This window comes from Nelumbo nucifera, chromosome 4, assembly GCF_055504915.1.
Source record: "Nelumbo nucifera cultivar China Antique chromosome 4, China Antique-T2T, whole genome shotgun sequence".
NCBI classification, from domain to species: domain Eukaryota; kingdom Viridiplantae; phylum Streptophyta; class Magnoliopsida; order Proteales; family Nelumbonaceae; genus Nelumbo; species Nelumbo nucifera.
The window spans coordinates 50,984,385-51,008,543 of record NC_142652.1 but is presented as its reverse complement, the minus strand read 5'-3'; the positions used below and the strand labels follow the sequence as shown (position 1 = coordinate 51,008,543).

General features: G+C 46.4%; 46 non-coding genes and 5 pseudogenes across 46 annotated transcripts; all 51 read left to right on the top strand.

Annotated features, from left to right (window-relative positions):
* Window positions 1-235: 235 nt before the first annotated feature.
* On the top strand, window positions 236-354 carry LOC148794184 (5S ribosomal RNA; annotated as a pseudogene).
* A 355-nt stretch (window positions 355-709) lies between these two features.
* LOC148794183 (5S ribosomal RNA) lies at window positions 710-828 on the top strand. Its single transcript, XR_016072183.1, has one exon. It is a non-coding gene; the product is annotated as a 5S ribosomal RNA (ribosomal RNA).
* A 354-nt stretch (window positions 829-1,182) lies between these two features.
* Window positions 1,183-1,301, top strand: LOC148794182 (5S ribosomal RNA). Its single transcript, XR_016069429.1, has one exon. It is a non-coding gene; the product is annotated as a 5S ribosomal RNA (ribosomal RNA).
* Window positions 1,302-1,656: 355 nt separating this feature from the next.
* Window positions 1,657-1,775, top strand: LOC148794181 (5S ribosomal RNA). The gene has a single exon (XR_016074664.1). It is a non-coding gene; the product is annotated as a 5S ribosomal RNA (ribosomal RNA).
* Window positions 1,776-2,130: 355 nt separating this feature from the next.
* On the top strand, window positions 2,131-2,249 carry LOC148794180 (5S ribosomal RNA). The gene has a single exon (XR_016072574.1). It is a non-coding gene; the product is annotated as a 5S ribosomal RNA (ribosomal RNA).
* A 354-nt stretch (window positions 2,250-2,603) lies between these two features.
* LOC148794179 (5S ribosomal RNA) lies at window positions 2,604-2,722 on the top strand. The gene has a single exon (XR_016070824.1). It is a non-coding gene; the product is annotated as a 5S ribosomal RNA (ribosomal RNA).
* A 354-nt stretch (window positions 2,723-3,076) lies between these two features.
* On the top strand, window positions 3,077-3,195 carry LOC148794178 (5S ribosomal RNA; annotated as a pseudogene).
* A 355-nt stretch (window positions 3,196-3,550) lies between these two features.
* LOC148794177 (5S ribosomal RNA) lies at window positions 3,551-3,669 on the top strand. The gene has a single exon (XR_016072182.1). It is a non-coding gene; the product is annotated as a 5S ribosomal RNA (ribosomal RNA).
* Window positions 3,670-4,023: 354 nt separating this feature from the next.
* Window positions 4,024-4,142, top strand: LOC148794176 (5S ribosomal RNA). Its single transcript, XR_016069427.1, has one exon. It is a non-coding gene; the product is annotated as a 5S ribosomal RNA (ribosomal RNA).
* A 355-nt stretch (window positions 4,143-4,497) lies between these two features.
* On the top strand, window positions 4,498-4,616 carry LOC148794175 (5S ribosomal RNA). Its single transcript, XR_016070180.1, has one exon. It is a non-coding gene; the product is annotated as a 5S ribosomal RNA (ribosomal RNA).
* Window positions 4,617-4,971: 355 nt separating this feature from the next.
* On the top strand, window positions 4,972-5,090 carry LOC148794174 (5S ribosomal RNA). Its single transcript, XR_016074880.1, has one exon. It is a non-coding gene; the product is annotated as a 5S ribosomal RNA (ribosomal RNA).
* Window positions 5,091-5,444: 354 nt separating this feature from the next.
* Window positions 5,445-5,563, top strand: LOC148794173 (5S ribosomal RNA). The gene has a single exon (XR_016069598.1). It is a non-coding gene; the product is annotated as a 5S ribosomal RNA (ribosomal RNA).
* Window positions 5,564-5,918: 355 nt separating this feature from the next.
* LOC148794172 (5S ribosomal RNA) lies at window positions 5,919-6,037 on the top strand. Its single transcript, XR_016072067.1, has one exon. It is a non-coding gene; the product is annotated as a 5S ribosomal RNA (ribosomal RNA).
* A 354-nt stretch (window positions 6,038-6,391) lies between these two features.
* LOC148794171 (5S ribosomal RNA) lies at window positions 6,392-6,510 on the top strand. The gene has a single exon (XR_016068848.1). It is a non-coding gene; the product is annotated as a 5S ribosomal RNA (ribosomal RNA).
* Window positions 6,511-6,865: 355 nt separating this feature from the next.
* On the top strand, window positions 6,866-6,984 carry LOC148794170 (5S ribosomal RNA; annotated as a pseudogene).
* A 355-nt stretch (window positions 6,985-7,339) lies between these two features.
* LOC148794169 (5S ribosomal RNA) lies at window positions 7,340-7,458 on the top strand. Its single transcript, XR_016072180.1, has one exon. It is a non-coding gene; the product is annotated as a 5S ribosomal RNA (ribosomal RNA).
* A 354-nt stretch (window positions 7,459-7,812) lies between these two features.
* LOC148794168 (5S ribosomal RNA) lies at window positions 7,813-7,931 on the top strand. Its single transcript, XR_016070254.1, has one exon. It is a non-coding gene; the product is annotated as a 5S ribosomal RNA (ribosomal RNA).
* Window positions 7,932-8,286: 355 nt separating this feature from the next.
* LOC148794167 (5S ribosomal RNA) lies at window positions 8,287-8,405 on the top strand. Its single transcript, XR_016075322.1, has one exon. It is a non-coding gene; the product is annotated as a 5S ribosomal RNA (ribosomal RNA).
* Window positions 8,406-8,760: 355 nt separating this feature from the next.
* On the top strand, window positions 8,761-8,879 carry LOC148794166 (5S ribosomal RNA). Its single transcript, XR_016074879.1, has one exon. It is a non-coding gene; the product is annotated as a 5S ribosomal RNA (ribosomal RNA).
* Window positions 8,880-9,233: 354 nt separating this feature from the next.
* On the top strand, window positions 9,234-9,352 carry LOC148794165 (5S ribosomal RNA). The gene has a single exon (XR_016069597.1). It is a non-coding gene; the product is annotated as a 5S ribosomal RNA (ribosomal RNA).
* Window positions 9,353-9,707: 355 nt separating this feature from the next.
* LOC148794164 (5S ribosomal RNA) lies at window positions 9,708-9,826 on the top strand. The gene has a single exon (XR_016069509.1). It is a non-coding gene; the product is annotated as a 5S ribosomal RNA (ribosomal RNA).
* Window positions 9,827-10,180: 354 nt separating this feature from the next.
* LOC148794163 (5S ribosomal RNA) lies at window positions 10,181-10,299 on the top strand. Its single transcript, XR_016068847.1, has one exon. It is a non-coding gene; the product is annotated as a 5S ribosomal RNA (ribosomal RNA).
* Window positions 10,300-10,654: 355 nt separating this feature from the next.
* On the top strand, window positions 10,655-10,773 carry LOC148794162 (5S ribosomal RNA; annotated as a pseudogene).
* A 355-nt stretch (window positions 10,774-11,128) lies between these two features.
* LOC148794161 (5S ribosomal RNA) lies at window positions 11,129-11,247 on the top strand. The gene has a single exon (XR_016072179.1). It is a non-coding gene; the product is annotated as a 5S ribosomal RNA (ribosomal RNA).
* Window positions 11,248-11,601: 354 nt separating this feature from the next.
* Window positions 11,602-11,720, top strand: LOC148794160 (5S ribosomal RNA). The gene has a single exon (XR_016069426.1). It is a non-coding gene; the product is annotated as a 5S ribosomal RNA (ribosomal RNA).
* A 355-nt stretch (window positions 11,721-12,075) lies between these two features.
* Window positions 12,076-12,194, top strand: LOC148794159 (5S ribosomal RNA). The gene has a single exon (XR_016075321.1). It is a non-coding gene; the product is annotated as a 5S ribosomal RNA (ribosomal RNA).
* Window positions 12,195-12,549: 355 nt separating this feature from the next.
* LOC148794158 (5S ribosomal RNA) lies at window positions 12,550-12,668 on the top strand. The gene has a single exon (XR_016074878.1). It is a non-coding gene; the product is annotated as a 5S ribosomal RNA (ribosomal RNA).
* Window positions 12,669-13,022: 354 nt separating this feature from the next.
* LOC148794157 (5S ribosomal RNA) lies at window positions 13,023-13,141 on the top strand. The gene has a single exon (XR_016069596.1). It is a non-coding gene; the product is annotated as a 5S ribosomal RNA (ribosomal RNA).
* A 355-nt stretch (window positions 13,142-13,496) lies between these two features.
* LOC148794156 (5S ribosomal RNA) lies at window positions 13,497-13,615 on the top strand. The gene has a single exon (XR_016071748.1). It is a non-coding gene; the product is annotated as a 5S ribosomal RNA (ribosomal RNA).
* A 354-nt stretch (window positions 13,616-13,969) lies between these two features.
* Window positions 13,970-14,088, top strand: LOC148794155 (5S ribosomal RNA). The gene has a single exon (XR_016068845.1). It is a non-coding gene; the product is annotated as a 5S ribosomal RNA (ribosomal RNA).
* A 355-nt stretch (window positions 14,089-14,443) lies between these two features.
* Window positions 14,444-14,562, top strand: LOC148794154 (5S ribosomal RNA). The gene has a single exon (XR_016074841.1). It is a non-coding gene; the product is annotated as a 5S ribosomal RNA (ribosomal RNA).
* Window positions 14,563-14,917: 355 nt separating this feature from the next.
* LOC148794153 (5S ribosomal RNA) lies at window positions 14,918-15,036 on the top strand. The gene has a single exon (XR_016074877.1). It is a non-coding gene; the product is annotated as a 5S ribosomal RNA (ribosomal RNA).
* Window positions 15,037-15,383: 347 nt separating this feature from the next.
* Window positions 15,384-15,502, top strand: LOC148794152 (5S ribosomal RNA). Its single transcript, XR_016072178.1, has one exon. It is a non-coding gene; the product is annotated as a 5S ribosomal RNA (ribosomal RNA).
* Window positions 15,503-15,856: 354 nt separating this feature from the next.
* On the top strand, window positions 15,857-15,975 carry LOC148794151 (5S ribosomal RNA). Its single transcript, XR_016069378.1, has one exon. It is a non-coding gene; the product is annotated as a 5S ribosomal RNA (ribosomal RNA).
* Window positions 15,976-16,330: 355 nt separating this feature from the next.
* On the top strand, window positions 16,331-16,449 carry LOC148794150 (5S ribosomal RNA). The gene has a single exon (XR_016074818.1). It is a non-coding gene; the product is annotated as a 5S ribosomal RNA (ribosomal RNA).
* A 355-nt stretch (window positions 16,450-16,804) lies between these two features.
* On the top strand, window positions 16,805-16,923 carry LOC148794149 (5S ribosomal RNA). The gene has a single exon (XR_016071310.1). It is a non-coding gene; the product is annotated as a 5S ribosomal RNA (ribosomal RNA).
* A 354-nt stretch (window positions 16,924-17,277) lies between these two features.
* Window positions 17,278-17,396, top strand: LOC148794148 (5S ribosomal RNA). Its single transcript, XR_016069595.1, has one exon. It is a non-coding gene; the product is annotated as a 5S ribosomal RNA (ribosomal RNA).
* Window positions 17,397-17,751: 355 nt separating this feature from the next.
* On the top strand, window positions 17,752-17,870 carry LOC148794147 (5S ribosomal RNA). Its single transcript, XR_016070259.1, has one exon. It is a non-coding gene; the product is annotated as a 5S ribosomal RNA (ribosomal RNA).
* A 354-nt stretch (window positions 17,871-18,224) lies between these two features.
* LOC148794146 (5S ribosomal RNA) lies at window positions 18,225-18,343 on the top strand. The gene has a single exon (XR_016068844.1). It is a non-coding gene; the product is annotated as a 5S ribosomal RNA (ribosomal RNA).
* Window positions 18,344-18,698: 355 nt separating this feature from the next.
* Window positions 18,699-18,817, top strand: LOC148794145 (5S ribosomal RNA). Its single transcript, XR_016074733.1, has one exon. It is a non-coding gene; the product is annotated as a 5S ribosomal RNA (ribosomal RNA).
* Window positions 18,818-19,172: 355 nt separating this feature from the next.
* LOC148794144 (5S ribosomal RNA) lies at window positions 19,173-19,291 on the top strand. The gene has a single exon (XR_016071747.1). It is a non-coding gene; the product is annotated as a 5S ribosomal RNA (ribosomal RNA).
* A 354-nt stretch (window positions 19,292-19,645) lies between these two features.
* Window positions 19,646-19,764, top strand: LOC148794143 (5S ribosomal RNA). Its single transcript, XR_016070962.1, has one exon. It is a non-coding gene; the product is annotated as a 5S ribosomal RNA (ribosomal RNA).
* Window positions 19,765-20,118: 354 nt separating this feature from the next.
* Window positions 20,119-20,237, top strand: LOC148794142 (5S ribosomal RNA). The gene has a single exon (XR_016069594.1). It is a non-coding gene; the product is annotated as a 5S ribosomal RNA (ribosomal RNA).
* A 355-nt stretch (window positions 20,238-20,592) lies between these two features.
* On the top strand, window positions 20,593-20,711 carry LOC148794141 (5S ribosomal RNA). The gene has a single exon (XR_016070258.1). It is a non-coding gene; the product is annotated as a 5S ribosomal RNA (ribosomal RNA).
* Window positions 20,712-21,065: 354 nt separating this feature from the next.
* Window positions 21,066-21,184, top strand: LOC148794140 (5S ribosomal RNA). The gene has a single exon (XR_016068843.1). It is a non-coding gene; the product is annotated as a 5S ribosomal RNA (ribosomal RNA).
* A 355-nt stretch (window positions 21,185-21,539) lies between these two features.
* Window positions 21,540-21,658, top strand: LOC148794139 (5S ribosomal RNA). The gene has a single exon (XR_016074732.1). It is a non-coding gene; the product is annotated as a 5S ribosomal RNA (ribosomal RNA).
* A 355-nt stretch (window positions 21,659-22,013) lies between these two features.
* LOC148794138 (5S ribosomal RNA) lies at window positions 22,014-22,132 on the top strand. Its single transcript, XR_016071745.1, has one exon. It is a non-coding gene; the product is annotated as a 5S ribosomal RNA (ribosomal RNA).
* Window positions 22,133-22,486: 354 nt separating this feature from the next.
* Window positions 22,487-22,605, top strand: LOC148794137 (5S ribosomal RNA). Its single transcript, XR_016070960.1, has one exon. It is a non-coding gene; the product is annotated as a 5S ribosomal RNA (ribosomal RNA).
* A 354-nt stretch (window positions 22,606-22,959) lies between these two features.
* On the top strand, window positions 22,960-23,078 carry LOC148794136 (5S ribosomal RNA; annotated as a pseudogene).
* A 354-nt stretch (window positions 23,079-23,432) lies between these two features.
* LOC148794135 (5S ribosomal RNA) lies at window positions 23,433-23,551 on the top strand. The gene has a single exon (XR_016075320.1). It is a non-coding gene; the product is annotated as a 5S ribosomal RNA (ribosomal RNA).
* A 355-nt stretch (window positions 23,552-23,906) lies between these two features.
* LOC148794134 (5S ribosomal RNA) lies at window positions 23,907-24,025 on the top strand. The gene has a single exon (XR_016074875.1). It is a non-coding gene; the product is annotated as a 5S ribosomal RNA (ribosomal RNA).
* Window positions 24,026-24,159: the final 134 nt, after the last annotated feature.

The window sequence follows — 24,159 nt, the reverse complement described above, 5'->3', positions numbered from 1 at the left end:
ATGGCAACGATGCAAGAACCGGGCTTTCGGCATTCGTCATGCATTGTGGGCCCCGCGATAGTATTGCATATATCCGGAGGTGCGGCAGATCTGAAAAGCAAACACTCCGCTCACGTAGGAGCTTGTGCACGGTTACCAAGGGAGGAAGGCTGCATACACATTTTTTTCAAATCTAAAACAATTAATGGAGGGGAGCAAGATAGTGCATAAAGATCTAAGCGAGCATGAATTAAACGGGTGCGATCATTCCAGCACCAATGCACCGGATCCCATCAGAACTCCAAAGTTAAGTGTGCTTGGGCGAGAGTAGTATTAGGATGGGTGACCTCCCTGGAAGTCCTCGTGTTGCACCCCAATTTTATTAATATTTTATTTCGATATCGTATTTGCAAATTCCATTTGTCGTTTCGGCGAGACAAACGCAAACAACGCGCCGGATACTCGGAACATTTGCGTCACGATCGTCATTACTGAATGGCAACGATGCAGGAACCAGGCATTCGGCATTCGTCGTGCATTGTGGGCCCCGCGATAGTATTGCATTTATCCGGTGGTGCGGCAGATCTGAAAAGCAAACAATCCGCTCACGTAGGAGATTGTGCACGGTTACCAAGGGAGGAAGGCTTCATACATAGTTTTTTCAAATCTAAAACAATTAATGGAGGGGAGCAAGATAGTGCATAAAGATCTAAGCGAGCATGAATTAAACGGGTGTGATCATACCAGCACTAATGCACCGGATCCCATCAGAACTCCGAAGTTAAGTGTGCTTGGGCGAGAGTAGTACTAGAATGGGTGACCTCCTGGGAAATCCTCGTGTTGCACCCCAATTTTATTAATATTTTATTTTGATTTGTATTTGCAAATTCCATTTGTTGTTTCTGGGAGACAACTGGAAACAATGCGTCGGATACTCGGACCATTTGCGGCACGATCGTCATTACTGAATGGCAACGATGCAAGATCCGGGCTTTCGGCATTCGTCATGCGTTGTGGGCCCCGCGATAGTATTGCATCTATCCGGAGGTGCGGTAGATCTGAAAAGCAAACACTCCGCTCACGTAGGAGCTTGTGCACGGTTACCAAGGGAGGAAGGCTGCATACACATTTTTTTCAAATCTAAAACAATTAATGGAGGGGAGCAAGATAGTGCATAAAGATCTAAGCGAGCATGAATTAAACGAGTGCGATCATACCAGCACTAATGCACCGGATCCCATCAGAACTCCGAAGGTAAATGTGCTTGGGCGAGCGTAGTACTAGGATGGGTGACCTCCTGGGAAGTCCTCGTGTTGCACCCCAATTTTATTAATATTTTATTTCGATATCGTATTTGCAAATTCCATTTGTCGTTTCGGCGAGACAAACGCAAGCAACGCGCCGGATACTCGGACCATTTGCGGCACGATCGTCATTACTGAATGGGAACCGTGCAAAAACCGGGCTTTTGGCATTCGTCGTGCATTGTGGGCCCCGCGATAGTATTGCATCTATCCAGGGGTGCGGCAGATCTGAAAAGCAAACACTCCGCTCACGTAGGAGCTTGTGCACGGTTACCAAGGGAGGAAGGCTGCATACACAGTTTTTTCAAATCTAAAACAATTTATGGAGGGGAGCAAGATAGTGCATAAAGATATAAGCGAGCATGAATTAAACGGGTGCGATCATACCGGCACTAATGCACCGGATCCCATCAGGACTCCGAAGTTAAGTGTGCTTGGGCGAGAGTAGTACTAGAATGGGTGACCTCCTGGGAAGTCCTTGTGTTGCACCCCAATTTTATTAATATTTTATTTCGATATCGTATTTGCAAATTCCATTTGTCGTTTCGGCGATACAAACTCAAACAACGCGCCGGATACTCGGACCATTTGCGGCACGATTGTCATTACTGAATGGGAACCGTGCAAAAACCGGGCTTTTGGCATTCGTCGTGCATTGTGGGCCCCGCGATAGTATTGCATCTATCCGGGGGTGCGGCAGATCTGAAAAACAAACACTCTGCTCACGTAGGAGCTTGTGCACGGTTACCAAGGGAGGAAGGCTGCATACACAGTTTTTTCAAATCTAAAACAATTAATGGAGGGGAGCAAGATAGTGCATAAAGATATAAGCGAGCATGAATTAAACGGGTGCGATCATACCAGCACTAATGCACCGGATCCCATCAGAACTCCGAAGTTAAGTGTGCTTGGGCGAGTGTAGTACTTGAATGGGTGACCTCCTGGGAAGTCCTCGTGTTGCACCCCAATTTTATTAATAATTTATTTTGATTTGTATTTGCAAATTCCATTTGTTGTTTCTGGGAGACAACTGGAAACAATGCGTCGGATACTCGGACCATTTGCGGCACGATCGTCATTACAGAATGGCAACGATGCAAGAACCGGGCTTTCGGCATTCGTCATGCATTGTGGGCCCCGCTATAGTATTGCATCTATCCGGAGGTGCGGCAGATCTGAAAAGCAAACACTCCGCTCACGTAGGAGCTTGTGCACGGTTACCAAGGGAGGAAGGTTGCATACACATTTTTTTCAAATCTAAAACAATTAATGGAGGGGAGCAAGATAGTGCATAAAGATCTAAGCGAGCATGAATTAAACGGGTGCGATCATACCAGCACAATTGCACCGGATCCCATCAGAACTCCGAAGTTAAGTGTGCTTGGGCGAGAGTAGTACTAGAATGGGTGACCTCCTGGGAAGTCCTCGTGTTGCACCCCAATTTTATTAATCTTTTATTTTGATTTGTATTTGCAAATTCCATTTGTTGTTTCTGGGAGACAACTGGAAACAATGCGTCGTATACTCGGACCATTTGCGGCACGATCGTCATTACTGAATGGCAACGATGCAAGAACCGTGCTTTCGGCATTCGTCATGCATTGTGGGCCCCGCGATAGTATTGCATATATCCGGAGGTGCAGCAGATCTGAAAAGCAAACACTCCGCTCACGTAGGAGCTTGTGCACGGTTACCAAGGGAGGAAGGCTGCATACACATTTTTTTCAAATCTAAAACGATTAATGGAGGGGAGCAAGATAGTGCATAAAGATCTAAGCGAGCATGAATTAAACGGGTGCGATCTTTCCAGCACCAATGCACCGGATCCCATCAGAACTCCAAAGTTAAGTGTGCTTGGGCGAGAGTAGTACTAGGATGGGTGACCTCCCTGGAAGTCCTCGTGTTGCACCCCAATTTTATTAATATTTTATTTCGATATCGTATTTGCAAATTCCATTTGTCGTTTCGGCGAGACAAACGCAAACAACGCGCCGGATACTCGGAACATTTGCGTCACGATCGTCATTACTGAATGGCAACGATGCAGGAACCAGGCATTCGGCATTCGTCGTGCATTGTGGGCCCCACGATAGTATTGCATTTATCCGGTGGTGCGGCAGATCTGAAAAGCAAACAATCCGCTCACGTAGGAGATTGTGCACGGTTACCAAGGGAGGAAGGCTTCATACATAGTTTTTTCAAATCTAAAACAATTAATGGAGGGGAGCAAGATAGTGCATAAAGATCTAAGCGAGCATGAATTAAACGGGTGTGATCATACCAGCACTAATGCACCGGATCCCATCAGAACTCCGAAGTTAAGTGTGCTTGGGCGAGAGTAGTACTAGAATGGGTGACCTCCTGGGAAATCCTCGTGTTGCACCCCAATTTTATTAATATTTTATTTTGATTTGTATTTGCAAATTCCATTTGTTGTTTCTGGGAGACAACTGGAAACAATGCGTCGGATACTCGGACCATTTGCGGCACGATCGTCATTACTGAATGGCAACGATGCAAGATCCGGGCTTTCGGCATTCGTCATGCGTTGTGGGCCCCGCGATAGTATTGCATCTATCCGGAGGTGCGGCAGATCTGAAAAGCAAACACTCCGCTCACGTAGGAGCTTGTGCACGGTTACCAAGGGAGGAAGGCTGCATACACATTTTTTTCAAATCTAAAACAATTAATGGAGGGGAGCAAGATAGTGCATAAAGATCTAAGCGAGCATGAATTAAACGAGTGCGATCATACCAGCACTAATGCACCGGATCCCATCAGAACTCCGAAGGTAAATGTGCTTGGGCGAGCGTAGTACTAGGATGGGTGACCTCCTGGGAAGTCCTCGTGTTGCACCCCAATTTTATTAATATTTTATTTCGATATCGTATTTGCAAATTCCATTTGTCGTTTCGGCGAGACAAACGCAAGCAACGCGCCGGATACTCGGACCATTTGCGGCACGATCGTCATTACTGAATGGGAACCGTGCAAAAACCGGGCTTTTGGCATTCGTCGTGCATTGTGGGCCCCGCGATAGTATTGCATCTATCCAGGGGTGCGGCAGATCTGAAAAGCAAACACTCCGCTCACGTAGGAGCTTGTGCACGGTTACCAAGGGAGGAAGGCTGCATACACAGTTTTTTCAAATCTAAAACAATTAATGGAGGGGAGCAAGATAGTGCATAAAGATATAAGCGAGCATGAATTAAACGGGTGCGATCATACCAGCCCTAATGCACCGGATCCCATCAGGACTCCGAAGTTAAGTGTGCTGGGGCGAGAGTAGTACTAGAATGGGTGACCTCCTGGGAAGTCCTTGTGTTGCACCCCAATTTTATTAATATTTTATTTCGATATCGTATTTGCAAATTCCATTTGTCGTTTCGGCGATACAAACTCAAACAACGCGCCGGATACTCGGACCATTAGCGGCACGATTGTCATTACTGAATGGGAACCGTGCAAAAACCGGGCTTTTGGCATTCGTCGTGCATTGTGGGCCCCGCGATAGTATTGCATCTATCCGAGGGTGCGGCAGATCTGAAAAACAAACACTCTGCTCACGTAGGAGCTTGTGCACGGTTACCAAGGGAGGAAGGCTGCATACACAGTTTTTTCAAATCTAAAACAATTAATGGTGGGGAGCAAGATAGTGCATAAAGATATAAGCGAGCATGAATTAAACGGGTGCGATCATAGCAGCACTAATGCACCGGATCCCATCAGAACTCCGAAGTTAAGTGTGCTTGGGCGAGAGTAGTACTTGAATGGGTGACCTCCTGGGAAGTCCTCGTGTTGCACCCCAATTTTATTAATAATTTATTTTGATTTGTATTTGCAAATTCCATTTGTTGTTTCTGGGAGACAACTGGAAACAATGCGTCGGATACTCGGACCATTTGCGGCACGATCGTCATTACTGAATGGCAACGATGCAAGAACCGGGCTTTCGGCATTCGTCATGCATTGTGGGCCCCGCGATAGTATTGCATCTATCCGGAGGTGCGGCAGATCTGAAAAGCAAACACTCCGCTCACGTAGGAGCTTGTGCACGGTTACCAAGGGAGGAAGGTTGCATACACATTTTTTTCAAATCTAAAACAATTAATGGAGGGGAGCAAGATAGTGCATAAAGATCTAAGCGAGCATGAATTAAACGGGTGCGATCATACCAGCACCAATGCACCGGATCCCATCAGAACTCCAAAGTTAAGTGTGCTTGGGCGAGAGTAGTACTAGGATGGGTGACCTCCCTGGAAGTCCTCGTGTTGCACCCCAATATCATTAATATTTTATTTCGATATCGTATTTGCAAATTCCATTTGTCGATTCGGCGAGACAAACGCAAACAACGCGTCGGATACTCGGACCATTTGCGGCACGATTGTCATTACTGAATGGGAACCGTGCAAAAACCGGGCTTTTGGCATTCGTCGTGCATTGTGGGCCCCGCGATAGTATTGCATCTATCCGGGGGTGCGGCAGATCTGAAAAACAAACACTCTGCTCACGTAGGAGCTTGTGCACGGTTACCAAGGGAGGAAGGCTGCATTCACAGTTTTTTCAAATCTAAAACAATTAATGGTGGGGAGCAAGATAGTGCATAAAGATATAAGCGAGCATGAATTAAACGGGTGCAATCATACCAGCACTAATGCACCGGATCCCATCAGAACTCCGAAGTTAAGTGTGCTTGGGCGAGAGTAGTACTTGAATGGGTGACCTCCTGGGAAGTCCTCGTGTTGCACCCCAATTTTATTAATAATTTATTTTGATTTGTATTTGCAAATTCCATTTGTTGTTTCTGGGAGACAACTGGAAACAATGCGTCGGATACTCGGACCATTTGCGGCACGATCGTCATTACTGAATGGCAACGATGCAAGAACCGGGCTTTCGGCATTCGTCATGCATTGTGGGCCCCGCGATAGTATTGCATCTATCCGGAGGTGCGGCAGATCTGAAAAGCAAACACTCCGCTCACGTAGGAGCTTGTGCACGGTTACCAAGGGAGGAAGGCTGCATACACATTTTTTTCAAATCTAAAACAATTAATGGAGGGGAGCAAGATAGTGCATAAAGATCTAAACGAGCATGAATTAAATGAGTGCGATCATACCAGCACTAATGCACCGGATCCCATCAGAACTCCGAAGGTAAGTGTGCTTGGGCGAGCGTAGTACTAGGATGGGTGACCTCCTGGGAAGTCCTCGTGTTGCACCCCAATTTTATTAATATTTTATTTCGATATCGTATTTGCAAATTCCATTTGTCGTTTCGGCGAGACAAACGCAAGCAACGCGCCGGATACTCGGACCATTTGCGGCACGATCGTCATTACTGAATGGGAACCGTGCAAAAACCGGGCTTTTGGCATTCGTCGTGCATTGTGGGCCCCGCGATAGTATTGCATCTATCCAGGGGTGCGGCAGATCTGAAAAGCAAACACTCCGCTCACGTAGGAGCTTGTGCACGGTTACCAAGGGAGGAAGGCTGCATACACATTTTTTTCAAATCTAAAACGATTAATGGAGGGGAGCAAGATAGTGCATAAAGATCTAAGCGAGCATGAATTAAACGGGTGCGATCTTTCCAGCACCAATGCACCGGATCCCATCAGAACTCCAAAGTTAAGTGTGCTTGGGCGAGAGTAGTACTAGGATGGGTGACCTCCCTGGAAGTCCTCGTGTTGCACCCCAATTTTATTAATATTATATTTCGATATCGTATTTGCAAATTCCATTTGTCGTTTCGGCGAGACAAACGCAAACAACGCGCCGGATACTCGGAACATTTGCGTCACGATCGTCATTACTGAATGGCAACGATGCAGGAACCAGGCATTCGGCATTCGTCGTGCATTGTGGGCCCCACGATAGTATTGCATTTATCCGGTGGTGCGGTAGATCTGAAAAGCAAACAATCCGCTCACGTAGGAGATTGTGCACGGTTACCAAGGGAGGAAGGCTTCATACATAGTTTTTTCAAATCTAAAACAATTAATGGAGGGGAGCAAGATAGTGCATAAAGATCTAAGCGAGCATGAATTAAACGGGTGTGATCATACCAGCACTAATGCACCGGATCCCATCAGAACTCCGAAGTTAAGTGTGCTTGGGCGAGAGTAGTACTAGAATGGGTGACCTCCTGGGAAATCCTCGTGTTGCACCCCAATTTTATTAATATTTTATTTTGATTTGTATTTGCAAATTCCATTTGTTGTTTCTGGGAGACAACTGGAAACAATGCGTCGGATACTCGGACCATTTGCGGCACGATCGTCATTACTGAATGGCAACGATGCAAGATCCGGGCTTTCGGCATTCGTCATGCGTTGTGGGCCCCGCGATAGTATTGCATCTATCCGGAGGTGCGGCAGATCTGAAAAGCAAACACTCCGCTCACGTAGGAGCTTGTGCACGGTTACCAAGGGAGGAAGGCTGCATACACATTTTTTTCAAATCTAAAACAATTAATGGAGGGGAGCAAGATAGTGCATAAAGATCTAAGCGAGCATGAATTAAACGAGTGCGATCATACCAGCACTAATGCACCGGATCCCATCAGAACTCCGAAGGTAAATGTGCTTGGGCGAGCGTAGTACTAGGATGGGTGACCTCCTGGGAAGTCCTCGTGTTGCACCTCAATTTTATTAATATTTTATTTCGATATCGTATTTGCAAATTCCATTTGTCGTTTCGGCGAGACAAACGCAAGCAACGCGCCGGATACTTGGACCATTTGCGGCACGATCGTCATTACTGAATGGGAACCGTGCAAAAACCGGGCTTTTGGCATTCGTCGTGCATTGTGGGCCCCGCGATAGTATTGCATCTATCCAGGGGTGCGGCAGATCTGAAAAGCAAACACTCCGCTCACGTAGGAGCTTGTGCACGGTTACCAAGGGAGGAAGGCTGCATACACAGTTTTTTCAAATCTAAAACAATTAATGGAGGGGAGCAATATAGTGCATAAAGATATAAGCGAGCATGAATTAAACGGGTGCGATCATACCAGCACTAATGCACCGGATCCCATCAGGACTCCGAAGTTAAGTGTGCTGGGGCGAGAGTAGTACTAGAATGGGTGACCTCCTGGGAAGTCCTTGTGTTGCACCCCAATTTTATTAATATTTTATTTCGATATCGTATTTGCAAATTCCATTTGTCGTTTCGGCGATACAAACTCAAACAACGCGCCGGATACTCGGACCATTTGCGGCACGATTGTCATTACTGAATGGGAACCGTGCAAAAACCGGGCTTTTGGCATTCGTCGTGCATTGTGGGCCCCGCGATAGTATTGCATCTATCCGGGGGTGCGGCAGATCTGAAAAACAAACACTCTGCTCACGTAGGAGCTTGTGCACGGTTACCAAGGGAGGAAGGCTGCATACACAGTTTTTTCAAATCTAAAACAATTAATGGTGGGGAGCAAGATAGTGCATAAAGATATAAGCGAGCATGAATTAAACGGGTGCGATCATAGCAGCACTAATGCACCGGATCCCATCAGAACTCCGAAGTTAAGTGTGCTTGGGCGAGAGTAGTACTTGAATGGGTGACCTCCTGGGAAGTCCTCGTGTTGCACCCCAATTTTATTAATAATTTATTTTGATTTGTATTTGCAAATTCCATTTCTTGTTTCTGGGAGACAACTGGAAACAATGCGTCGGATACTCGGACCATTTGCGGCACGATCGTCATTACTGAATGGCAACGATGCAAGAACCGGGCTTTCGGCATTCGTCATGCATTGTGGGCCCCGCGATAGTATTGCATCTATCCGGAGGTGCGGCAGATCTGAAAAGCAAACACTCCGCTCACGTAGGAGTTTGTGCACGGTTACCAAGGGAGGAAGGTTGCATACACATTTATTTCAAATCTAAAACAATTAATGGAGGGGAGCAAGATAGTGCATAAAGATCTAAGCGAGCATGAATTAAACGGGTGCGATCATACCAGCACCAATGCACCGGATCCCATCAGAACTCCAAAGTTAAGTGTGCTTGGGCGAGAGTAGTACTAGGATGGGTGACCTCCCTGGAAGTCCTCGTGTTGCACCCCAATTTCATTAATATTTTATTTCGATATCGTATTTGCAAATTCCATTTGTCGTTTCGGCGAGACAAACGCAAACAACGCGTCGGATACTCGGACCATTTGCGGCACGATTGTCATTACTGAATGGGAACCGTGCAAAAACCGGGCTTTTGGCATTCGTCGTGCATTGTGGGCCCCGCGATAGTATTGCATCTATCCGGGGGTGCGGCAGATCTGAAAAACAAACACTCTGCTCACGTAGGAGCTTGTGCACGGTTACCAAGGGAGGAAGGCTGCATTCACAGTTTTTTCAAATCTAAAACAATTAATGGTGGGGAGCAAGATAGTGCATAAAGATATAAGCGAGCATGAATTAAACGGGTGCGATCATACCAGCACAAATGCACCGGATCCCATCAGAACTCCGAAGTTAAGTGTGCTTGGGCGAGAGTAGTACTTGAATGGGTGACCTCCTGGGAAGTCCTCGTGTTGCACCCCAATTTTATTAATAATTTATTTTGATTTGTATTTGCAAATTCCATTTGTTGTTTCTGGGAGACAACTGGAAACAATGCGTCGGATACTCGGACCATTTGCGGCACGATCGTCATTACTGAATGGCAACGATGCAAGAACCGGGCTTTCGGCATTCGTCATGCATTGTGGGCCCCGCGATAGTATTGCATCTATCCGGAGGTGCGGCAGATCTGAAAAGCAAACACTCCGCTCACGTAGGAGCTTGTGCACGGTTACCAAGGGAGGAAGGCTGCATACACATTTTTTTCAAATCTAAAACAATTAATGGAGGGGAGCAAGATAGTGCATAAAGATCTAAACGAGCATGAATTAAATGAGTGCGATCATACCAGCACTAATGCACCGGATCCCATCAGAACTCCGAAGGTAAGTGTGCTTGGGCGAGCGTAGTACTAGGATGGGTGACCTCCTGGGAAGTCCTCGTGTTGCACCCCAATTTTATTAATATTTTATTTCGATATCGTATTTGCAAATTCCATTTGTCGTTTCGGCGAGACAAACGCAAGCAACGCGCCGGATACTCGGACCATTTGCGGCACGATCGTCATTACTGAATGGGAACCGTGCAAAAACCGGGCTTTTGGCATTCGTCGTGCATTGTGGGCCCCGCGATAGTATTGCATCTATCCAGGGGTGCGGCAGATCTGAAAAGCAAACACTCCGCTCACGTAGGAGCTTGTGCACGGTTACCAAGGGAGGAAGGCTGCATACACATTTTTTTCAAATCTAAAACGATTAATGGAGGGGAGCAAGATAGTGCATAAAGATCTAAGCGAGCATGAATTAAACGGGTGCGATCTTTCCAGCACCAATGCACCGGATCCCATCAGAACTCCAAAGTTAAGTGTGCTTGGGCGAGAGTAGTACTAGGATGGGTGACCTCCCTGGAAGTCCTCGTGTTGCACCCCAATTTTATTAATATTATATTTCGATATCGTATTTGCAAATTCCATTTGTCGTTTCGGCGAGACAAACGCAAACAACGCGCCGGATACTCGGAATATTTGCGTCACGATCGTCATTACTGAATGGCAACGATGCAGGAACCAGGCATTCGGCATTCGTCGTGCATTGTGGGCCCCACGATAGTATTGCATTTATCCGGTGGTGCGGCAGATCTGAAAAGCAAACAATCCGCTCACGTAGGAGATTGTGCACGGTTACCAAGGGAGGAAGGCTTCATACATAGTTTTTTCAAATCTAAAACAATTAATGGAGGGGAGCAAGATAGTGCATAAAGATCTAAGCGAGCATGAATTAAACGGGTGTGATCATACCAGCACTAATGCACCGGATCCCATCAGAACTCCGAAGTTAAGTGTGCTTGGGCGAGAGTAGTACTAGAATGGGTGACCTCCTGGGAAATCCTCGTGTTGCACCCCAATTTTATTAATATTTTATTTTGATTTGTATTTGCAAATTCCATTTGTTGTTTCTGGGAGACAACTGGAAACAATGCGTCGGATACTCGGACCATTTGCGGCACGATCGTCATTACTGAATGGCAACGATGCAAGATCCGGGCTTTCGGCATTCGTCATGCGTTGTGGGCCCCGCGATAGTATTGCATCTATCCGGAGGTGCGGCAGATCTGAAAAGCAAACACTCCGCTCACGTAGGAGCTTGTGCACGGTTACCAAGGGAGGAAGGCTGCATACACATTTTTTTCAAATCTAAAACAATTAATGGAGGGGAGCAAGATAGTGCATAAAGATCTAAGCGAGCATGAATTAAACGAGTGCGATCATACCAGCACTAATGCACCGGATCCCATCAGAACTCCGAAGGTAAATGTGCTTGGGCGAGCGTAGTACTAGGATGGGTGACCTCCTGGGAAGTCCTCGTGTTGCACCCCAATTTTATTAATATTTTATTTCGATATCGTATTTGCAAATTCCATTTGTCGTTTCGGCGAGACAAACGCAAGCAACGCGCCGGATACTCGGACCATTTGCGGCACGATCGTCATTACTGAATGGGAACCGTGCAAAAACCGGGCTTTTGGCATTCGTCGTGCATTGTGGGCCCCGCGATAGTATTGCATCTATCCAGGGGTGCGGCAGATCTGAAAAGCAAACACTCCGCTCACGTAGGAGCTTGTGCACGGTTACCAAGGGAGGAAGGCTGCATACACAGTTTTTTCAAATCTAAAACAATTAACGGAGGGGAGCAAGATAGTGCATAAAGATATAAGCGAGCATGAATTAAACGGGTGCGATCATACCAGCACTAATGCACCGGATCCCATCAGGACTCCGAAGTTAAGTGTGCTGGGGCGAGAGTAGTACTAGAATGGGTGACCTCCTGGGAAGTCCTTGTGTTGCACCCCAATTTTATTAATATTTTATTTCGATATCGTATTTGCAAATTCCATTTGTCGTTTCGGCGATACAAACTCAAACAACGCGCCGGATACTCGGACCATTTGCGGCACGATTGTCATTACTGAATGGGAACCGTGCAAAAACCGGGCTTTTGGCATTCGTCGTGCATTGTGGGCCCCGCGATAGTATTGCATCTATCCGGGGGTGCGGCAGATCTGAAAAACAAACACTCTGCTCACGTAGGAGCTTGTGCACGGTTACCAAGGGAGGAAGGCTGCATACACAGTTTTTTCAAATCTAAAACAATTAATGGTGGGGAGCAAGATAGTGCATAAAGATATAAGCGAGCATGAATTAAACGGGTGCGATCATAGCAGCACTAATGCACCGGATCCCATCAGAACTCCGAAGTTAAGTGTGCTTGGGCGAGAGTAGTACTTGAATGGGTGACCTCCTGGGAAGTCCTCGTGTTGCACCCCAATTTTATTAATAATTTATTTTGATTTGTATTTGCAAATTCCATTTCTTGTTTCTGGGAGACAACTGGAAACAATGCGTCGGATACTCGGACCATTTGCGGCACGATCGTCATTACTGAATGGCAACGATGCAAGAACCGGGCTTTCGGCATTCGTCATGCATTGTGGGCCCCGCGATAGTATTGCATCTATCCGGAGGTGCGGCAGATCTGAAAAACAAACACTCCGCTCACGTAGGAGCTTGTGCACGGTTACCAAGGGAGGAAGGTTGCATACACATTTATTTCAAATCTAAAACAATTAATGGAGGGGAGCAAGATAGTGCATAAAGATCTAAGCGAGCATGAATTAAACGGGTGCGATCATACCAGCACCAATGCACCGGATCCCATCAGAACTCCAAAGTTAAGTGTGCTTGGGCGAGAGTAGTACTAGGATGGGTGACCTCCCTGGAAGTCCTCGTGTTGCACCCCAATTTCATTAATATTTTATTTCGATATCGTATTTGCAAATTCCATTTGTCGTTTCGGCGAGACAAACGCAAACAACGCGTCGGATACTCGGACCATTTGCGGCACGATTGTCATTACTGAATGGGAACCGTGCAAAAACCGGGCTTTTGGCATTCGTCGTGCATTGTGGGCCCCGCGATAGTATTGCATCTATCCGGGGGTGCGGCAGATCTGAAAAACAAACACTCTGCTCACGTAGGAGCTTCTGCACGGTTACCAAGGGAGGAAGGCTGCATTCACAGTTTTTTCAAATCTAAAACAATTAATGGTGGGGAGCAAGATAGTGCATAAAGATATAAGCGAGCATGAATTAAACGGGTGCGATCATACCAGCACTAATGCACCGGATCCCATCAGAACTCCGAAGTTAAGTGTGCTTGGGCGAGAGTAGTACTTGAATGGGTGACCTCCTGGGAAGTCCTCGTGTTGCACCCCAATTTTATTAATAATTTATTTTGATTTGTATTTGCAAATTCCATTTGTTGTTTCTGGGAGACAACTGGAAACAATGCGTCGGATACTCGGACCATTTGCGGCACGATCGTCATTACTGAATGGCAACGATGCAAGAACCGGGCTTTCGGCATTCGTCATGCATTGTGGGCCCCGCGATAGTATTGCATCTATCCGGAGGTGCGGCAGATCTGAAAAGCAAACACTCCGCTCACGTAGGAGCTTGTGCACGGTTACCAAGGGAGGAAGGCTGCATACACATTTTTTTCAAATCTAAAACAATTAATGGAGGGGAGCAAGATAGTGCATAAAGATCTAAACGAGCATGAATTAAATGAGTGCGATCATACCAGCACTAATGCACCGGATCCCATCAGAACTCCGAAGGTAAGTGTGCTTGGGCGAGCGTAGTACTAGGATGGGTGACCTCCTGGGAAGTCCTCGTGTTGCACCCCAATTTTATTAATATTTTATTTCGATATCGTATTTGCAAATTCCATTTGTCGTTTCGGCGAGACAAACGCAAGCAACGCGCCGGATACTCGGACCATTTGCGGCACGATCGTCATTACTGAATGGGAACCGTCCAAAAACCGGGCTTTTGGCATTCGTCGTGCATTGTGGGCCCCGCGATAGTATTGCATCTATCCAGGGGTGCGGCAGATCTGAAAAGCAAACACTCCGCTCACGTAGGAGCTTGTGCACGGTTACCAAGGGAGGAAGGCTGCGTACACAGTTTTTTCAAATCTAAAACAATTAATGGAGGGGAGCAAGATAGTGCATAAAGATATAAGCGAGCATGAATTAAACGGGTGCGATCATACCAGCACTAATGCACCGGATCCCATCAGGACTCCGAAGTTAAGTGTGCTTGGGCGAGAGTAGTACTTGAATGGGTGACCTCCTGGGAAGTCCTTGTGTTGCACCCCAATTTTATTAATATTTTATTTCGATATCGTATTTGCAAATTCCATTTGTCTTTTCGGCGATACAAACTCAAACAACGCGCCGGATACTCGGACCATTTGCGGCACGATTGTCATTACTGAATGGGAACCGTGCAAAAACCGGGCTTTTGGCATTCGTCGTGCATTGTGGGCCCCGCGATAGTATTGCATCTATCCGGGGGTGCGGCAGATCTGAAAAACAAACACTCTGCTCACGTAGGAGCTTGTGCACGGTTACCAAGGGAGGAAGGCTGCATACACAGTTTTTTCAAATCTAAAACAATTAATGGTGGGGAGCAAGATAGTGCATAAAGATATAAGCGAGCATGAATTAAACGGGTGCGATCATAGCAGCACTAATGCACCGGATCCCATCAGAACTCCGAAGTTAAGTGTGCTTGGGCGAGAGTAGTACTTGAATGGGTGACCTCCTGGGAAGTCCTCGTGTTGCACCCCAATTTTATTAATAATTTATTTTGATTTGTATTTGCAAATTCCATTTGTTGTTTCTGGGAGACAACTGGAAACAATGCGTCGGATACTCGGACCATTTGCGGCACGATCGTCATTACTGAATGGCAACGATGCAAGAACCGGGCTTTCGTCGTGCATTGTGGGCCCCGCGATAGTATTGCATTTATCCGGTGGTGCGGCAGATCTGAAAAGCAAACAATCCGCTCACGTAGGAGATTGTGCACGGTTACCAAGGGAGGAAGGCTTCATACATAGTTTTTTCAAATCTAAAACAATTAATGGAGGGGAGCAAGATAGTGCATAAAGATCTAAGCGAGCATGAATTAAACGGGTGTGATCATACCAGCACTAATGCACCGGATCCCATCAGAACTCCGAAGTTAAGTGTGCTTGGGCGAGAGTAGTACTAGAATGGGTGACCTCCTGGGAAATCCTCGTGTTGCACCCCAATTTTATTAATATTTTATTTTGATTTGTATTTGCAAATTCCATTTGTTGTTTCTGGGAGACAACTGGAAACAATGCGTCGGATACTCGGACCATTTGCGGCACGATCGTCATTACTGAATGGCAACGATGCAAGATCCGGGCTTTCGGCATTCGTCATGCGTTGTGGGCCCCGCGATAGTATTGCATCTATCCGGAGGTGCGGCAGATCTGAAAAGCAAACACTCCGCTCACGTAGGAGCTTGTGCACGGTTACCAAGGGAGGAAGGTTGCATACACATTTTTTTCAAATCTAAAACAATTAATGGAGGGGAGCAAGATAGTGCATAAAGATCTAAGCGAGCATGAATTAAACGGGTGCGATCATACCAGCACCAATGCACCGGATCCCATCAGAACTCCAAAGTTAAGTGTGCTTGGGCGGGAGTAGTACTAGGATGGGTGACCTCCCTGGAAGTCCTCGTGTTGCACCCCAATTTTATTAATATTTTATTTCGATATCGTATTTGCAAATTCCATTTGTCGTTTCGGCGAGACAAACGCAAACAACGCGCCGGATACTCGGAACATTTGCGTCACGATCGTCATTACTGAATGCCAACGATGCAGGAACCAGGCTTTCGGCATTCGTCGTGCATTGTGGGCCCCGCGATAGTATTGCATTTATCCGGTGGTGCGGCAGGTCTGAAAAGCAAACAATCCGCTCACGTAGGAGATTGTGCACGGTTACCAAGGGAGGAAGGCTGCATACACAGTTTTTTCAAATCTAAAACAATTAATGGAGGGGAGCAAGATAGTGCATAAAGATCTAAACGAGCATGAATTAAATGAGTGCGATCATACCAGCACTAATGCACCGGATCCCATCAGAACTCCGAAGGTAAGTGTGCTTGGGCGAGAGTAGTACTAGGATGGGTGACCTCCTGGGAAGTCCTCGTGTTGCACCCCAATTTTATTAATATTTTATTTCGATATCGTATTTGCAAATTCCATTTGTCGTTTCGGCGAGACAAACGCAAGCAACGCGCCGGATACTCGGACCATTTGCGGCACGATCGTCATTACTGAATGGGAACCGTGCAAAAACCGGGCTTTTGTCATTCGTCGTGCATTGTGGGCCCCGCGATAGTATTGCATCTATCCAGGGGTGCGGCAGATCTGAAAAGAAAACACTCTGCTCACGTAGGAGCTTGTGCACGGTTACCAAGGGAGTAAGGCTGCATACACAGTTTTTTCAAGTCTAAAACAATTAATGGAGGGGAGCAAGATAGTGCATAAAGATCTAAGCCAGCATGAATTAAACGGGTGCGATCATACCAGCACTAATGCACCGGATCCCATCAGAACTCCGAAGTTAAGCGTGTTTGGGCGAGAGTAGTACTAGGATGGGTGACCTCCTGGGAAGTCCTCGTGTTGCACCCCAATTTTATTAATATTTTATTTTGATTTGTATTTGCAAATTCCATTTGTTGTTTCTGGGAGACAACTGGAAACAATGCGTCGGATACTCGGACCATTTGCAGCACGATCGTCATTACTGAATGGCAACGATGCAAGAACCGGGCTTTCGGCATTCGTCATGCATTGTGGGCCCCGCGATAGTATTGCATCTATCCGGATGTGCGGCAGATCTGAAAAGCAAACACTCCGCTCACGTAGGAGCTTGTGCACGGTTACCAAGGGAGGAAGGCTGCATACACATTTTTTTCAAATCTAAAACAATTAATGGAGGGGAGCAAGATAGTGCATAAAGATCTAAGCGAGCATGAATTAAACGGGTGCGATCATACCAGCACCAATGCACCGGATCCCATCAGAACTCCAAAGTTAAGTGTGCTTGGGCGAGAGTAGTACTAGGATGGGTGACCTCCCTGGAAGTCCTCGTGTTGCACCCCAATTTTATTAATATTTTATTTCGATATCGTATTTGCAAATTCCATTTGTCGTTTCGGCGAGACAAACGCAAACAACGCGCCGGATACTCGGAACATTTGCGTCACGATCGTCATTACTGAATGGCAACGATGCAGGAACCAGGCATTCGGCATTCGTCGTGCATTGTGGGCCCCGCGATAGTATTGCATTTATCCGGTGGTGCGGCAGATCTGAAAAGCAAACAATCCGCTCACGTAGGAGATTGTGCACGGTTACCAAGGGAGGAAGGCTTCATACATAGTTTTTTCAAATCTAAAACAATTAATGGAGGGGAGCAAGATAATGCATAAAGATCTAAGCGAGCATGAATTAAACGGGTGTGATCATACCAGCACTAATGCTCCGGATCCCATCAGAACTCCGAAGTTAAGTGTGATTGGGCGAGCGTAGTACTAGAATGGGTGACCTCCTGGGAAATCCTCGTGTTGCACCCCAATTTTATTAATCTTTTATTTTGATTTGTATTTGCAAATTCCATTTGTTGTTTCTGGGAGACAACTGGAAACAATGCGTCGGATACTCGGACCATTTGCGGCACGATCGTCATTACTGAATGGCAACGATGCAAGATCCGGGCTTTCGGCATTCGTCATGCGTTGTGGGCCCCGCGATAGTATTGCATCTATCCGGAGGTGCGGCAGATCTGAAAAGCAAACACTCCGCTCACGTAGGAGCTTGTGCACGGTTACCAAGGGAGGAAGGCTGCATACACATTTTTTTCAAATCTAAAACAATTAATGGAGGGGAGCAAGATAGTGCATAAAGATCTAAGCGAGCATGAATTAAACGAGTGCGATCATACCAGCACTAATGCACCGGATCCCATCAGAACTCCGAAGGTAAGTGTGCTTGGGCGAGCGTAGTACTAGGATGGGTGACCTCCTGGGAAGTCCTCGTGTTGCACCCCAATTTTATTAATATTTTATTTCGATATCGTATTTGCAAATTCCATTTGTCGTTTCGGCGAGACAAACGCAAGCAACGCGCCGGATACTCGGACCATTTGCGGCACGATCGTCATTACTGAATGGGAACCGTGCAAAAACCGGGCTTTTGGCATTCGTCGTGCATTGTGGGCCCCGCGATAGTATTGCATCTATCCAGGGGTGCGGCAGATCTGAAAAGCAAACACTCCGCTCACGTAGGAGCTTGTGCACGGTTACCAAGGGAGGAAGGCTGCATACACAGTTTTTTCAAATCTAAAACAATTAATGGAGGGGAGCAAGATAGTGCATAAAGATATAAGCGAGCATGAATTAAACGGGTGCGATCATACCAGCACTAATGCACCGGATCCCATCAGGACTCCGAAGTTAAGTGTGCTTGGGCGAGAGTAGTACTAGAATGGGTGACCTCCTGGGAAGTCCTTGTGTTGCACCCCAATTTTATTAATATTTTATTTCGATATGGTATTTGCAAATTCCATTTGTCGTTTCGGCGATAGAAACTCAAACAACGCGCCGGATACTCGGACCATTTGCGGCACGATTGTCATTACTGAATGGGAACCGTGCAAAAACCGGGCTTTTGGCATTCGTCGTGCATTGTGGGCCCCGCGATAGTATTGCATCTATCCGGGGGTGCGGCAGATCTGAAAAACAAACACTCTGCTCACGTAGGAGCTTGTGCACGGTTACCAAGGGAGGAAGGCTGCATACACAGTTTTTTCAAATCTAAAACAATTAATGGAGGGGAGCAAGATCGTGCATAAAGATATAAGCGAGCATGAATTAAATGGGTGCGATCATACCAGCACTAATGCACCGGATCCCATCAGAACTCCGAAGTTAAGTGTGCTTGGGCGAGAGTAGTACTTGAATGGGTGACCTCCTGGGAAGTCCTCGTGTTGCACCCCAATTTTATTAATAATTTATTTTGATTTGTATTTGCAAATTCCATTTGTTGATTCTGGGAGACAACTGGAAACAATGCGTCGGATACTCGGACCATTTGCGGCACGATCGTCATTACAGAATGGCAACGATGCAAGAACCGGGCTTTCGGCATTCGTCATGCATTGTGGGCCCCGCGATAGTATTGCATCTATCCGGAGGTGCGGCAGATCTGAAAAGCAAACACTCCGCTCACGTAGGAGCTTGTGCACGGTTACCAAGGGAGGAAGGTTGCATACACATTTTTTTCAAATCTAAAACAATTAATGGAGGGGAGCAAGATAGTGCATGAAGATCTAAGCGAGCATGAATTAAACGGGTGCGATCATACCAGCACAATTGCACCGGATCCCATCAGAACTCCGAAGCTAAGTGTGCTTGGGCGAGAGTAGTACTAGAATGGGTGACCTCCTGGGAAGTCCTCGTGTTGCACCCCAATTTTATTAATATTTTATTTTGATTTGTATTTGCAAATTCCATTTGTTGTTTCTGGGAGACAACTGGAAACAATGCGTCGTATACTCGGACCATTTGCGGCACGATCGTCATTACTGAATGGCAACGATGCAAGAACCGGGCTTTCGGCATTCGTCATGCATTGTGGGCCCCGCGATAGTATTGCATATATCCGGAGGTGCAGCAGATCTGAAAAGCAAACACTCCGCTCACGTAGGAGCTTGTGCACGGTTACCAAGGGAGGAAGGCTGCATACACATTTTTTTCAAATCTAAAACAATTAATGGAGGGGAGCAAGATAGTGCATAAAGATCTAAGCGAGCATGAATTAAACGGGTGCGATCATACCAGCACCAATGCACCGGATCCCATCAGAACTCCAAAGTTAAGTGTGCTTGGGCGAGAGTAGTACTAGGATGGGTGACCTCCCTGGAAGTCCTCGTGTTGCACCCCAATTTTATTAATATTTTATTTCGATATCGTATTTGCAAATTCCATTTGTCGTTTCGGCGAGACAAACGCAAACAACGCGCCGGATACTCGGAACATTTGCGTCACGATCGTCATTACTGAATGGCAACGATGCAGGAACCAGGCATTCGGCATTCGTCGTGCATTGTGGGCCCCGCGATAGTATTGCATTTATCCGGTGGTGCGGCAGATCTGAAAAGCAAACAATCCGCTCACGTAGGAGATTGTGCACGGTTACCAAGGGAGGAAGGCTTCATACATAGTTTTTTCAAATCTAAAACAATTAATGGAGGGGAGCAAGATAATGCATAAAGATCTAAGCGAGCATGAATTAAACGGGTGTGATCATACCAGCACTAATGCTCCGGATCCCATCAGAACTCCGAAGTTAAGTGTGATTGGGCGAGCGTAGTACTAGAATGGGTGACCTCCTGGGAAATCCTCGTGTTGCACCCCAATTTTATTAATCTTTTATTTTGATTTGTATTTGCAAATTCCATTTGTTGTTTCTGGGAGACAACTGGAAACAATGCGTCGGATACTCGGACCATTTGCGGCACGATCGTCATTACTGAATGGCAACGATGCAAGATCCGGGCTTTCGGCATTCGTCATGCGTTGTGGGCCCCGCGATAGTATTGCATCTATCCGGAGGTGCGGCAGATCTGAAAAGCAAACACTCCGCTCACGTAGGAGCTTGTGCACGGTTACCAAGGGAGGAAGGCTGCATACACATTTTTTTCAAATCTAAAACAATTAATGGAGGGGAGCAAGATAGTGCATAAAGATCTAAGCGAGCATGAATTAAACGAGTGCGATCATACCAGCACTAATGCACCGGATCCCATCAGAACTCCGAAGGTAAGTGTGCTTGGGCGAGCGTAGTACTAGGATGGGTGACCTCCTGGGAAGTCCTCGTGTTGCACCCCAATTTTATTAATATTTTATTTCGATATCGTATTTGCAAATTCCATTTGTCGTTTCGGCGAGACAAACGCAAGCAACGCGCCGGATACTCGGACCATTTGCGGCACGATCGTCATTACTGAATGGGAACCGTGCAAAAACCGGGCTTTTGGCATTCGTCGTGCATTGTGGGCCCCGCGATAGTATTGCATCTATCCAGGGGTGCGGCAGATCTGAAAAGCAAACACTCCGCTCACGTAGGAGCTTGTGCACGGTTACCAAGGGAGGAAGGCTGCATACACAGTTTTTTCAAATCTAAAACAATTAATGGAGGGGAGCAAGATAGTGCATAAAGATATAAGCGAGCATGAATTAAACGGGTGCGATCATACCAGCACTAATGCACCGGATCCCATCAGGACTCCGAAGTTAAGTGTGCTTGGGCGAGAGTAGTACTAGAATGGGTGACCTCCTGGGAAGTCCTTGTGTTGCACCCCAATTTTATTAATATTTTATTTCGATATGGTATTTGCAAATTCCATTTGTCGTTTCGGCGATAGAAACTCAAACAACGCGCCGGATACTCGGACCATTTGCGGCACGATTGTCATTACTGAATGGGAACCGTGCAAAAACCGGGCTTTTGGCATTCGTCGTGCATTGTGGGCCCCGCGATAGTATTGCATCTATCCGGGGGTGCGGCAGATCTGAAAAACAAACACTCTGCTCACGTAGGAGCTTGTGCACGGTTACCAAGGGAGGAAGGCTGCATACACAGTTTTTTCAAATCTAAAACAATTAATGGAGGGGAGCAAGATCGTGCATAAAGATATAAGCGAGCATGAATTAAATGGGTGCGATCATACCAGCACTAATGCACCGGATCCCATCAGAACTCCGAAGTTAAGTGTGCTTGGGCGAGAGTAGTACTTGAATGGGTGACCTCCTGGGAAGTCCTCGTGTTGCACCCCAATTTTATTAATAATTTATTTTGATTTGTATTTGCAAATTCCATTTGTTGATTCTGGGAGACAACTGGAAACAATGCGTCGGATACTCGGACCATTTGCGGCACGATCGTCATTACAGAATGGCAACGATGCAAGAACCGGGCTTTCGGCATTCGTCATGCATTGTGGGCCCCGCGATAGTATTGCATCTATCCGGAGGTGCGGCAGATCTGAAAAGCAAACACTCCGCTCACGTAGGAGCTTGTGCACGGTTACCAAGGGAGGAAGGTTGCATACACATTTTTTTCAAATCTAAAACAATTAATGGAGGGGAGCAAGATAGTGCATGAAGATCTAAGCGAGCATGAATTAAACGGGTGCGATCATACCAGCACAATTGCACCGGATCCCATCAGAACTCCGAAGCTAAGTGTGCTTGGGCGAGAGTAGTACTAGAATGGGTGACCTCCTGGGAAGTCCTCGTGTTGCACCCCAATTTTATTAATATTTTATTTTGATTTGTATTTGCAAATTCCATTTGTTGTTTCTGGGAGACAACTGGAAACAATGCGTCGTATACTCGGACCATTTGCGGCACGATCGTCATTACTGAATGGCAACGATGCAAGAACCGGACTTTCGGCATTCGTCATGCATTGTGGGCCCCGCGATAGTATTGCATATATCCGGAGGTGCAGCAGATCTGAAAAGCAAACACTCCGCTCACGTAGGAGCTTGTGCACGGTTACCAAGGGAGGAAGGCTGCATACACATTTTTTTCAAATCTAAAACAATTAATGGAGGGGAGCAAGATAGTGCATAAAGATCTAAGCGAGCATGAATTAAACGGGTGCGATCATTCCAGCACCAATGCACCAGATCCCATCAGAACTCCAAAGTTAAGTGTGCTTGGGCGAGAGTAGTACTAGGATGGGTGACCTCCCTGGAAGTCCTCGTGTTGCACCCCAATTTTATTATTATTTTATTTCGATATCGTATTTGCAAATTCCATTTGTCGTTTCGGCGAGACAAACGCAAGCAACGCGCCGGATACTCGGACCATTTGCGGCACGATCGTCATTACTGAATGGGAACCGTGCAAAAACCGGGCTTTTGGCATTCGTCATGCATTGTGGGCCCCGCGATAGTATTGCATCTATCCAGGGGTGCGGCAGATCTGAAAAGCAAACACTCCGCTCACGTAGGAGCTTGTGCACGGTTACCAAGGGAGGAAGGCTGCATACACAGTTTTTTAAATCTAAAACAATTAATGGAGGGGAGCAAGATAGTGCATAAAGATATAAGCGAGCATGAATTAAACGGGTGCGATCATACCAGCACTAATGCACCGGATCCCATCAGGACTCCGAAGTTAAGTGTGCTGGGGCGAGAGTAGTACTAGAATGGGTGACCTCCTGGGAAGTCCTTGTGTTGCACCCCAATTTTATTAATATTTTATTTCGATATCGTATTTGCAAATTCCATTTGTCGTTTCGGCGATACAAACTCAAACAACGCGCCGGATACTCGGACCATTTGCGGCACGATTGTCATTACTGAATGGGAACCGTGCAAAAACCGGGCTTTTGGCATTCGTCGTGCATTGTGGGCCCCGCGATAGTATTGCATCTATCCGGGTGTGCGGCAGATCTGAAAAACAAACACTCTGCTCACGTAGGAGCTTGTGCACGGTTACCAAGGGAGGAAGGCTGCATACACAGTTTTTTCAAATCTAAAACAATTAATGGTGGGGAGCAAGATAGTGCATAAAGATATAAGCGAGCATGAATTAAACGGGTGCGATCATAGCAGCACTAATGCACCGGATCCCATCAGAACTCCGAAGTTAAGTGTGCTTGGGCGAGAGTAGTACTTGAATGGGTGACCTCCTGGGAAGTCCTCGTGTTGCACCCCAATTTTATTAATAATTTATTTTGATTTGTATTTGCAAATTCCATTTGTTGTTTCTGGGAGACAACTGGAAACAATGCGTCGGATACTCGGACCATTTGCAGCACGATCGTCATTACTGAATGGCAACGATGCAA